General features: G+C 36.1%; 1 protein-coding gene across 2 annotated transcripts in view; it reads left to right on the forward strand.

Moving 5' to 3' along the window:
* Nucleotides 1–12,966, forward strand: part of Trhr (thyrotropin releasing hormone receptor) — a 44,814-nt gene that overhangs the window by 20,535 nt on the left and 11,313 nt on the right.

A 12,966-nucleotide genomic window follows, 5' to 3' on the forward strand; every position in this document is an offset into this window, starting at 1 on the left:
CCTCTGTATTTGTCAGGCTATGGCAGAGCCTCTCAGGAGACAGCTATATCAGGCTCTTGTTAGGATGCACTTCTTGTCATCCACAATATTGTCTCGGTTTGGTATCTCTTTGGGCAATGGATCTCCGATGTGGGGCAATCTCCTGATAGCCTTTCCTCCAGTCTCTGCTCCATATTTTGTCTCTAGATTTCCTTCTGTGAGTATTTTTGTTCCCCCTTCTAAGGTCTGAAGCATCCACATTTTTGTCTTCTTTCTTCTTGAGCATCATGTGGTTTGTGAATTGTATCTTGGGTATTCCAAGCTTTGGGGCTAATATCCACTAATCAGTGAGTACGTGCCATATGCATTCTTTTGTGATTGGGTTACCTCACTCAGGATGATATTCTCTAGCTCATTCCATTTATCTAAGACTTGTTGGAACATCTTTTGGGTATATGCCCAGGAATGGTATAGCTGGGTTCTCAGGTAATACTATGTCCAGTTTTCTGAGGAACCTCCAGACTGATTTCCAGAATAGTTGTACCAGCTTGCAATCCCACCAACAATGGAGGAGTGTTCCTCTTTCTCCACATCTGTGCCAGCATCTGCTGCCACCTGAGTTTTAGATATTAGCCATTCTGACTGGTGTGAGGTAGAATCTCAGGGTTGTTTTGATTTGCATTTCCCTGACTGAGGATGTCGAACATTTCTTTAGGTGCTTCTTGGCCATTTGATATTTCTCAGATGAGAATTCTTTGTTTAGCTCTGTAGCCCATTTTTAAATAGGGTTATTTGATTTGCTGGAGTCTAACTTCTTGAGTTCTTTGTGTATGTTACAAATTAACCCTCTATTGGATAAAGGATTGGTAAAGACCTTTTCCCAATCTGTTGGCTGCCATTTTGTGCTAATGACAGTGTTCTTTGCCTTACAGAAGCTTTGCAATTTTATAAGGTCCCATTTGTAGATTTTTGATCTTAAAGCATAAGAGATTGGTGTTCTGTTCAGGGAAATTTTCCCCAGTGCCCATCTGTAAGAGGTTCTTACCCACTTTTTTTTCTATTAGTTTTAGTGTATCTGATTTTATGTGGAGGTCCTTGATCCACTTGGACTTAAGCTTTGTACAAGGAGATAAGAATGGGTCAGTTTGCATTCTTTTACATGCTGATCTCCAGTTGAACCAGCACCATTTGTTGAAAATGCTATCTCTTTTCCATTGGATGGTTTTAGCTCCTTTGTCAAAGATCAAGTGAGCCAAGGTGTGTGAGTACATTTCTGTGTCTTGAACTCTATTTCACTGATCTACTGGCCTGCCTCTGTACCATCACTATGCAGTTGTTATCACTATTGATCTGTAATACAGAATGAGGTTAGGAATGGTGATTCCCCCAGAAGTTTGTTTATTATTGAGAATATTTTTTGCTATCCTGGGGTTTTTGTTATTCCCAATGACTTTGCAAATTGCACTTTCTAACTCTATGAAGAATTGAGTTGGAGTTTGCATTGAATCTGTAGATTGCTTTCAGCAAGATAGCCCTTTTTACTATATAAATCCTGCCAATCCGTGAGCAAGGAAGATCTTTCCATCTTCTGAGATCATCAATTTCTTATTTCAGAGACTTGTCATGCAAATCTTTCACTTGCTTGGTTAGAGTCACACCAAGGTATTTTATTGTTTGTGACTATTGTAAAACGTGCCATTTCCCTAATTTCCTTCTCAGCCTGTTTATCCTTTGAGTAGAAGAAGGCTACTGATTTGTTTGAGTTAATTTTATATCCAGTCACTTTGTTGAAATTGTTTATCAGCTATAGGAGTTCTATAGTGGAATTTTGGGGGTCAATTAAGTGTACTATCACATCATCTGCAAATAGTATTAGTTTTACATCTTTTCCAATTTGTATCCCTTTGGCCTCTTTTTGTTGTCTAATTGCTCTGGCTAGGACTTCAAGTACTATATTGAATAGAGAGGGAGAGAGTGAGCAGCCTTGTCTAGTACCCAATTTTAGTGGGATTGTTCAAGTTTCTCTCCATTTAGTTTGAGTTGGCTACTGGTTTGCTATATGTTGCTTTTACTATGTTTAGATATGGGTCTTGAGTTCCTGATTTTTCTAAGATTTTATAATGAAGGGGTGCAGAATTTTGTCAAATGCTTTTTCATCATCTAATGAGATGATAATGTGGTTTTTCTTCTATGAGTTTGTTTATACAGTGGATTACGTTGATTAATTTCTTCCTATTGAACCATCCCTATATTCCAGGATGAAGCCTATTTGATCGTGGTGAATGATCCTTTTGACTTGGATTTGGTTTGTGAGAATCTTATTGACTATATTGGCATCGATACTCATAATGGGAATTGGTCTGAATTCTATTTGTTTGTTGGGTCTTTTTGTGGTTTATGTATAAGTGAAAATGTGACTTCATAGAAAGAATTGAGTAGAGTTCCTTCTGTTTCTATTTTGTGGAATAGTTTGGAGAGTATTGGTGTTAGGTATTGAAGGTCTGATAGAAATCAGCACAAAACCCATCTGGTCCTGAGGTTTTTTGTTTTGTTTTGGTTTTTTTTTTGTTTGTTTGTTTTGTTGGAAGACTTAATGACTGCTTCTATTTCTTTAGAGGTTGTGAGACTGTTTAGATGGTTTATCAGATTCTGATTTAACTTTGGTGGTGCCTAATATCTGTCTAGAAAATTGTCCATTTCATCCAGATTTTCCAGTTTTATTTAGTATAGGCTTTTGTAGTAGAATCTAGTGATTTTTTTAAATTTCTTCAGTTTTTGTTGTTATGTCTCTCTTTTTACGGGTACCCACATTCACAAAAGAAACTTTACTAAAGCTCAAAGAATATATTGCACTTCACGCAATAGTTGTGAGAGACTTCAATATCCCACTCTCATCAATGGACAGATCATGGAAACAGAAACTAAACAAACACAGTGAAATTAACAGAAGTTTTTGAACCAAATGGATTTAATAGGTATCTATAGAACATTTCATTCCAAAACAAACTAGTATACCTTCTTCTCAGCACCTCATTGTACCTTCTCTAAAACTGACTGTATAATTGGTCATGAAACAGGCCTTAATAGATACAAGGTGATTGAAATAATCCCATTCATCCTATAAGATCACCATGGACGAAGGCTAGTCTTCAATAACAACAAAAACATCAGAAATACCACAAATACATGGAAGTTGAACAATGCTCTAGTCAAGGACAATTTGGTCAAGGAAAACATAAAGAAAGAAATTAACGACTTTTTAGAATTTAATGAAAATGAAGGCACAACATACCTTCACACAATTTATGGGACACAATGAAAGCAGTGGTAAGAGGAAAACACATAGCTCTGAGTGCTTCCAAAAAGAAACTGGAGAGAGCATATACTAGCAGTCTTAAACCTCTATAAAATAAAAGAAACAAATACACCAAAGAAGAGTAAACAGCAGGAAATAATCAAACTCAGGGCTGAAGTCAACCAAGTAGAAACAAAAAAAAACTACCCAAAGATCAACAAAACCAGGAGCTGGTTCTTTGAGAAAATCAACAAGATAGATAAACTCTTGGTCAGACTAACCAGAAGGAACAGAGGGAGTATCCACCAGGGCTTTTAAACTGATGAGTATCAATATATATTGCTCCTTGTCTGCATACACTTTTTTTCAGAATAATATTTTGGATAATATTGAATTGCTCTAGGCTTATTGTCCCTATCATAATTGTATTTTTAAATTGACAAATATTTGTTTTTATACATAAGTTTAAAAATCACTCACGATTTTAAAACAATATATTAATTAATTATTATCAAGTACTAGAAGGAAACATTTTCTTTATAGGTTTCAGCACATAAAGAAACACATGGACTACAATAGCATTAACTTACCTCAAATAAATCTTAATGATCACTGAGAATATGCTCTTTTAAGTTAAGAGAACAGAATCAAGATATTTGGGAACAATGGGGAATTTATTTATTCAGAAACATCCATAATTTGTTATAAAAGTGCCTTGAAGAATAATAACCAGCAAGCATAATGTTCACAATGAACATTCCTTAAACAGAAACTAAATGTCAGCACTGAGAAGTAAAACATCCTGGTATATGGTCGCATAATAGTGACCGTAGCATAAGAGCCCACGAACAAGTAGTGATTTTCTTGTGTACTAGCTAGCCAATCATGGATGTATTTGACTTGTTTACACTCATCATAAAGATGTGAATCTATTCTGCCTTAGTGTGTTTGCTTTCAACATTTATTGCTGTCTAAGAACTATTGAAACAGAGAACTGTTCCTTTAGTAGCTGATTCAAATTCTAAAGGTGAGACAACACTGTAGGCTCTCCCCTAGAGCATGGAGCCTTCTGGAGAGACTTCCATTTTTTTTCTTAAAACTCTCGTCACAACTCTTCATCCCAGTTTAAGACCTACTTTGAAACATTCCAGCTTACAGTCTTCCTTCACTAGTTTGCCCTACACTACTTGTCTTTTGAGTATCATTTGCAGAACTCTCTGCCCAATTGCACTGGCATGTGTTAGCCTTTATGGTAGGTAACATTGCTGGGTTCTTACTTTGAGCCAGGCATGGTGCTCCTGAACTTTTGCATGCCATCTCATTTACCCCTATCCCTACTAAAGAATAGAGATCTGAGCCTTAGTAGTTTCAAGGTTCTCAAAAACTGGAAGGGCAAGAAATCTAATTCTACTATGTAATCACAACATTTGATCCACAAACTTATATTCTCTTCCATGTTAACGTAATGTGTAAGTATGAGACAGAGTAAACTGTATTTGTCCAAGAAAATGAAACTTTTCCTTATATCCATGACAGCATAATTTAGTCATTCTACAAAAACATGTGTTGAATGTCTCCTTAAATATTTTATCAACTAATTTCAAAACTGAGATCAAAGTTTCATTCCATGGATTTCACATTCTATTAGAAAAGGGAATTGGAAAATAAATAAGTAAACTTGCTATACCAAGATGTAAGACATAAGATTTTGATGAAAACTTGTGAATGTAAGGGTAATAAGAAAAGAATGAAATGGAATTGTCATTTTTTAAAATGACAGTTTTTTGAAAGTATCCTAAAATTTTTATTCATATGCACACATGAAAAAAAAATCAATGCTTGAAATGCAACCAAGTCTTTCCTACTGCTGCACCATTAGGAGAACAGGTTCACCTACAGAGGTCATTTGACTTTAAGTAAAGAGTGTGGCATTAGTAATACCATTTGGTTTTATAAAATTGATTAACATACATTCTAAAAGAAAGTGCCTTCTGTGCTCTAATTTAAAGCTGAGACAGTCTCTGATTCTACAATTGGGACCACTAGGTAGAATTATGGCCAAGAAAGGTTGGATAAATGATCTTTAACTAAGCTTTTTGTTAACATTTGTGGAAGAAAGAATGATGATCTCAATGCCTGGGTCTGTTCTGAATGGTTTAGACACTGGTTTTGCTATTCATAAGTAAAGCCTGAGTTCCCTTACTTTCTAAATGGAAGTGATTGTGGTACTTTCTTATGTGATGTTGGAGAAATTATATGTACCAATATATGTGAAATATTTCCAGCAGAGCTTGAAGCACAATAAGTAAGATGTTTTTTTAATGATTCCTTTGACTTCTTCAGTATTTACACTGTCCTGACTGACAAAGGCACTTTTATCATTGCTCTTCTTTGCACAATACCCTAGGAAGGACCTAAACCCTCTGTCACCATTTTCTGAGAAGAAAGTTCAAAACTAGAAACATTGATGTCCCGGGTCTACTAAACGCTAAGTGTTCTGGCCAGGATGTTAACCCACGATGGTCACTGTAAGCTACCTGAGATTTTTCTGCTGGTAAATTACAAGTGCTCAGTGCAGAAGCTGAGTTCCTGGCTTGCTAACAATGATGATGTGCATCACACCTCAACAGTTAGGAATGTGTCTTCTTCAAGGCCTCATGTGCTTGTTTCTACACAACTGTAGATAAAAATCATTCTGGGAGTTCTTCCTCTTCTAGAAAAGTAGATGCCATGTTTGTTAAAAAAAAATCACAATGTTACCATGACAACCTTTAGAAAATGCTAGAAAATCAGTGCTAAAAATTAAAGTCCCAGTTTTGGTCCCAGAGCTCACATCTGCAATTATTAATCTATATCATAGATCCAAAAATTATTAGATAAAAGACTTACAAAAGTTAGCTGTAAGGTACAGTGCTATTTGATAATTATTCAATGCCATTTATCATGTACATGATTTCCTTAAACTTAACTCTGAATCTCCCTAAAGAAGATGCTCACCCATTGTAGTAGAGACTCCTACATGAATAAAATCTAAAAGACAAAGTTATCATGAAAAACAGCTTTCTACAACTTCTAAGTAGCAGAGAAATCAGAACTGATAGAAAGTGACAGCAGACAGGTAAGAGAGAACAAGAACAACTGTCAGAATGATATTTGTAACATTTGGTGGCAAATTCCATCTCACTTTGGTTTGTAATAACGTAGCATCAATAAACTTTTAGTACTGAAAATGATCTAAGCGTGGATCACATCATGTAAGAATCTCCTGGATTCTTTAATCTTCCTAAATTCTTTATAAAAATATACCCAATAATTCTTAATTTTTATACAATAACAAATTATCCCTCCAAAAGTTTTTGGGGGATTCAAATAAATTGTCTGATCCATTACCTTTCTTTTGAGAAGGAATCTCTTCTTTTTTTCTAATTAACTTTAAATTTCAATTATTTTAATGCCAAATCTTGTTTTAGGGTAGAGCTAAAAATATGCCCCAAATGTTACTTCTGCCATCAATATTTCCATGCAAGAGAAGAGTGGAGATGCAGTGTAATAGTGATGTGTGAATGAGACAGAAGCATGAACCGTCACCTGAGATTCTGTGAAAGCAGTAAGGCTAAGCAGAGCATCACTGAACTTTTTCCAGTAACAGAAAGCAGTGAAACAGGAAAGGGTACAACCTGAGAAAACACTAGTATTCACCTTTCTTTCTAGAAATATTAACTTGCTTGCGTCTCTTTTTATTCATAAAACGAAGAAAATACCTATCTTATAATTATTCTAAAACATAGAATTCAACAGAGTAGCTAGCGCAGTGTTTAAGATCTATTAAGTTCTGATACTTCATTATTTGGTTAATTCTTCCATGTTGCTATTACAGTAAAAAAAACTCTTGGGGATTTAGCTCAGCGGTAGAGCGCTTGCCTAGGAAGCGCAAGGCCCTGGGTTCGGTCCCCAGCTCCGAAAAAAAAAAAGAACAAAAAAAAAAATCTTACCAGTCTAACTTTTGTAAATTTAGCTGTTTATTTACTGAGCTATTTATTTATAATGGTTATTTGTCTATATTAGCTCGTGTATTCTCATATTCTATTGATTTTGAGAAGAGTTCTTTTATGTAGCAGAGGCCAACTTTGGAATTATCATGTTCCTGCCTCTACTTCAGGGTTCTGGCCATGCAAGTGTTTGCTTTGTTGATATTCTACACTTCCTTCAATTTTGCAGCAGAGCACTGATGCTTAGAGGAGTAAAGTGGCTTGTTCCCAGTCATGCCATATGGGTAGAATTAGAAATAGAATCCAGCTCTGTCTTCATACCCTGACCTTTAATCACTATATAATTCTCAAAGAAACCTACACCATGACATCCAAAGGTGACTTTGTCGTGTACAAACGTGTAAAAGCCTAGATCACATACCCACACATCACAAGAACTGCTTTGCTAGTAGGCTTTAGAGACTCAAATGAGATTCTAGTCAAATAGATAAGAAGACAGATGCAAAAGGGACTCATTTAGGATATTTAGTCAATGCAATGATCACCTCTTGCCAAGGATGCAGATTCCATGACAGAACAGTGAATATAAATATCTCTTACATTGAAGATGTGTATACATAATACTTTGGGTTTTCATATCTTCCTTATTATTAACCACATACAATTTGGCATATTAAGTGAAAACATCAAAACTCAAGAGTTCTGAGTAGCATTGGGCTACAATTTGAACTAATAATCAAGTCTTAATTTCTCATAATGTGTGCAGCATATTATAGAGCTAAAACAGAGCTGGTGTGGGTTGTGCATGTCTCTAATCCTATCACCTGGGAAGTGAAGGCCAACCTGGGCTACATGAGACCCTATATAAAATAAATAAATAAAGCTGAAATCATGAAAAACAGTTTGTTTTTGTGATTTATTAACGGTATGAATCAGTCACTCTTTAGTTTTTATCTTTGTATGCTAGGCCAGCAAGAACACTAGCTCTGTAGCTCATGACAGGTCCCACCAAAGTAGAGACTGTTAACTTTGAGTAAGACATGGATACAGAAGGAGCTGGATGCTTCCAGGACACTGTCAGTCCTTTGTTAAAGGATGTTGTCCAAGAGTTTTAGGAGCAAAAAGAAAACCTAAATGACCACTCTTGACCCACAAAAATCTTGATAACTATGAGAGCTTTACTTCTCTTTATTAGTCATTTATCCTTTCTTCTCCTCTGTCATTCACATTTTACAATTTAAGACTGGTTTCCCAATATTATCCATGAGTATGGGAGATCTTTCCATCTTCTGAGATCTTCAATTTCTTTCTTCAGAGACTTGAAGCTCTAGTCACACAGATCTTTCACTGGCTTGATTATTTGTGACTATTGTGAATTGTGTCATTTCCCTAATTTCTTTCTTAGCCTGTTTGTCCTTTGAGTAGAGGAAGGTTATTGATTTGAGTTAATTTTATACCCAGCCACCTTGCTGAAGTTGTTTATCAGCTGTAGGAGTTCTCTGATGGAATGTTTAGGGTCACATAAATATACTATCATATCATCTGCAAATAGTATTAGTTTGACTTCTTTACCAATTTGTATCCCTTTGACATCTTTCTGCTGTCTAATTGCTCTGGCTAGGACTTCTAGTACTATACTGAATAGGGAGGCAGAGAGTCTAGTACCTGATTTTAGTGGGATTGTTTCAAGTTTCTCTCCATTTAGTTTGATGTTGGCAACTGGTTTGTTGTATATGGCTTTTACTATGTTTAGGTATGGGCCTTGAATTCCTGAACTTTCCAAGCCTTTTATCATGAAGGGGTGTTGAATTTTGTCAAATGCTTTTTCATCATTTAATGAGATGATCATGTGTTTTTTTTCTTTGAGTTTGTTTATATAGTGTATTACATTAATGAATTTCCATATATTGAACCATCCCCACATTCCTGGGATGAAGCCTACTTGATCATGATGGATGATGTTTTGATGTGATGGCTGATTGGCTTGCAAGAATCTTATTGAGTATTTTGGAGGTGGGAGGGAGTGGATGGGTGGGTGGGTGAGTGAGCAACCTCATAGAAGCAGGGAGAAGGAGGATGGGATAGCAGGTTTCTGGAAGGGATAAAAAGAAGACTGGTTTCCTGACTCAGATTGGATGGATAAATGGAAACAGATCACTGATATGTATCTTAGTCTACAATGTACTCCTTGCTGAACCATGAGCACATAGCCAGAAAAGCATGGGAATGAGACATGTTTGGGAAAATATCACCTACAGAAAGAATCATTATCTGAAGAGTCATGCTAACAGCTAGCAGGTAAAAACCCCCAGATGCCTGACCATTTAGAATCTCTAAGTCTCGTTCCAAGCAGAAAAAATGCCCAGATTTGCTAACCATGTTCTAAAGAGCAAAATTAAGAAAACTAAAGTAAGATATATGAGGCAGCATTTTCCTACATCTAGCAGTTTGCCAGTATCCTACTTAGAAGAGATGACAAGCACATGGAAAGGCTCGATAGCAAACCAAAAGCACAGCAGATAAAATGTGGCATTTCTGTAGCATGGATAATAAAACAATACAATCAGAATGGCATTTTATTTTCTAAATTCAGATGTTGTTGTAATTTGCATCTCAGCACTACAAGCTGAGATACTCCTCTCCCAGCATGTTTCCAAATATCTACCTCCTGTGAACACGAAAACATCCAAGCAACAGGAAAAGAGCCAGCCTTTCATCACGCAGTGCCATCAAGACTAAATAATCGATCCTGAAACTGCCACAATAGTTGCTGGAATCATAAAAAGTTTTTCATTGAGCCTAGCTACTGGTGCTACCTAGATTACAGTTGCTTATACTTGTAACAAAAGAACCCTGAAATAAGAAATATTTTAAAACATGTCCCAACAGGATTTAGCATCACAGTGAAAATAGACTTGTGTCTATTGAAAGTCATGTACTTCAAGAATGTGGCCCTGTTTAGAAATAAGAATTCATTTTATGGTGGCTTCCTTCTTACATATAGCTCCCAACCAGGTCCAGCTTTAATCTCAGACGTTTGTTTACTTGTTTGTTGTTTGAAAGCATCAGGAAAAATGGTTTTTTTTTTCTTAAAATTTAAGGCATTTTGTAGCAAGATAAAGACTGTGAGGTCAAATATGCATGTCTTTTCATAGTAGCCTTCAATCATTAACTAATTTTCTGCCAACAGTTGTATCTCTTGAATACAAATGTATTTGAAAACATATACACACATGTTCCATGGGTCATCACAAATTATATCATATGTCTTATTTTATTACTCTAATATGCATATTATTATTCTCAGCACCCAACATGTTAAGAAAATGCTCTACATTCCCTCTACAACAGGCATTCAGCTTTCTTGATTGCTGAGAACCTTGATGTAAGTTACCATGTGATCTCACTTTTGCACAGCTCAAGTCCTGTCAGCATTTCTTTTTCATGTGCTTTGGCGCTCAGTTATCCTGCATCAGACATGTGTGTGAAGCTCTGTCTACTCACAGGTGTGTTTTCATATTTGCACTGGATTACACTTGGATATTTTCCTGAGGAAGTGCTGGTGTAGCAGACGAAAAATCACATTGTATGCTGTACAAAAATACATCTGGATATAACTTCAACTCTTGTGTCTTCCTAATGGCAAATCTTGTAGCCCTTCTATAACTGTGGTTCCCCAAGACTAAAGTTCAGTTTCATCTCTTTGTATGCGTCTTTAGAAAAAGGTTTTGTCTCAATTCCTCCTAGAATCATGGAGCAAACAATTTTTATATTCTCTCATAATCCTATACTTTTAAACCATCTATCAGTTTGCTCTTTCCCTCAAGCCTTATCTCTTGAGAAAGAACATATTACCAAACACAATTTTAAAATTTCCTTATTATGAATTTCTACATTTTTATGGACATTTTAATCAAAGTAAAACTCAGACTTTACTCTGTCTACTTCTCGCTAATATGATAACTCTTAATAGAACATTCAATAAAGGATGACAGGAGCATTTGAGAGACCCATGGATTCACATTTCTTCGTGGCTTCCTGTCAAGAGATCCATAAGTACAAGGTCTGACAGCACACGGTCTCTCCCCATGACTCAACACTCAGCGTTTACTCACTTTTATTGTACTTTAACTGATCTTGAGCTGATTCTAAAACCCTTTCCAGTTCCATTATTCAACTTTTAAACCCTAGTAATGAGCTCACACTATGGTATGCAGAGCCTCACATTGATTTTAAATATCTTTCCAAAACTGAATGTTCAGACATATGTTAATACTCTACAAAAAGAAAACCCCAGAGCCACCAAGCACAGAAGCTTGGCTACATTCAGATTTATTTAATTACCAAGTCAGTTTATCCTTCAGCTGGCTCAATTAATATAACAAAATGCAAAAGGTCATTGATCATTTTGCTGAGGGCTAAAAGCAAAATATATCCAGTTTCAGAACACTTTGTTAATATGCAGAAAGCAAGAGAACATGGATAGAGTCCAGACACAGAATGTATTGTTGCCCTTTAAAGGATGACATTAGAATATTAAAGGCTGTTTTGTATTCATTAACCAATAACTGTTTCCAGAATAAAGTGTTCTGAAAGTCAGAATCTCCTAGCCATTAAAAAAGTGTAAGAACTAAATCACTTTGCTAATTTAAAAGACCCTTGTGTCGCATATATTTAGTAAGAATAAACACTTACTCAATAATACAACCATGCATTGAGCACTTATTATGTGTTATGTGGGAGTCTGTACTGAGGACTCCTTCCACTCTTTGCACTCCAGATGTGCTACGTGTCTTTTTGATTTACATTTCTTCAGAGGCCAAAGGCAGAACAGTAATTTACTACTACAGGGAATCCAAACTTGGTAAAGAACCTGCTCACAAATTAAGTTTCCCTGGTATGATACATAGAACACCACTCATTAAACAAAGAATCACAGAAATTTAATGACAAGCTTAGACTTTTCAGCATTAACAAAGCTTTTATTACGCGAGAGTTCAGTAGAATGTAGAAATCCAGATGTGGGTCATGTGCTCTGTTCCATATTCCTAGGAGACAGACACAAACAGGAGAACTTTGACACGATCAGCCAGTTCCAATATTTTCTCTGGTTCCAGTCACTCACCAGCGCACAAGGCAATAGTGTCATCTTTGTCTCCTGAAAACAGCAAGTCCCATGACCACACACAGAATTTTTTTCCCTCAGAATCATTCACAGAATAAAAGTTCAGATATTTTTCTGAATCAGTACAAGAATCTAAACTAAATACTCGAGGGAACAGAGGTATGAATCAAACTCTTATGACTCCCTCTGCAGACTAACAAGCTGATCTCTGGCAATTAATTAAAATGACCCCAGGTCCCATGAGACCAGAACCTAATAAATGATTTGCAATTAATTGAGCTGTGCACTAAGAAATGTGAGTTTCCATTACTTTACGTGATTATTTTTGCAATTCAATTCTCTTGTTTGCTTATTTCCCTAGGAAGTAGATTGGTGTGAAGGACTCCTGTCTGCTTTGTGACAACTTTATTTTCCCTCATCAGGACTCTAAAAGACATGGTGGGGTGGATTCCAAAGTTACCAGTAATTTCTGGCAATGAGATCACTGTACCGGCTTGTGTTCTCATGCTAAATATGTTACCCAAAATCACATATTTGCAATATCCCATGCATAGGCTAAAGGAAGCCTGTTCCCATTG

Source organism: Rattus norvegicus, chromosome 7 (assembly GCF_036323735.1).
Source record: "Rattus norvegicus strain BN/NHsdMcwi chromosome 7, GRCr8, whole genome shotgun sequence".
NCBI classification, from domain to species: Eukaryota; Metazoa; Chordata; class Mammalia; order Rodentia; family Muridae; genus Rattus; species Rattus norvegicus.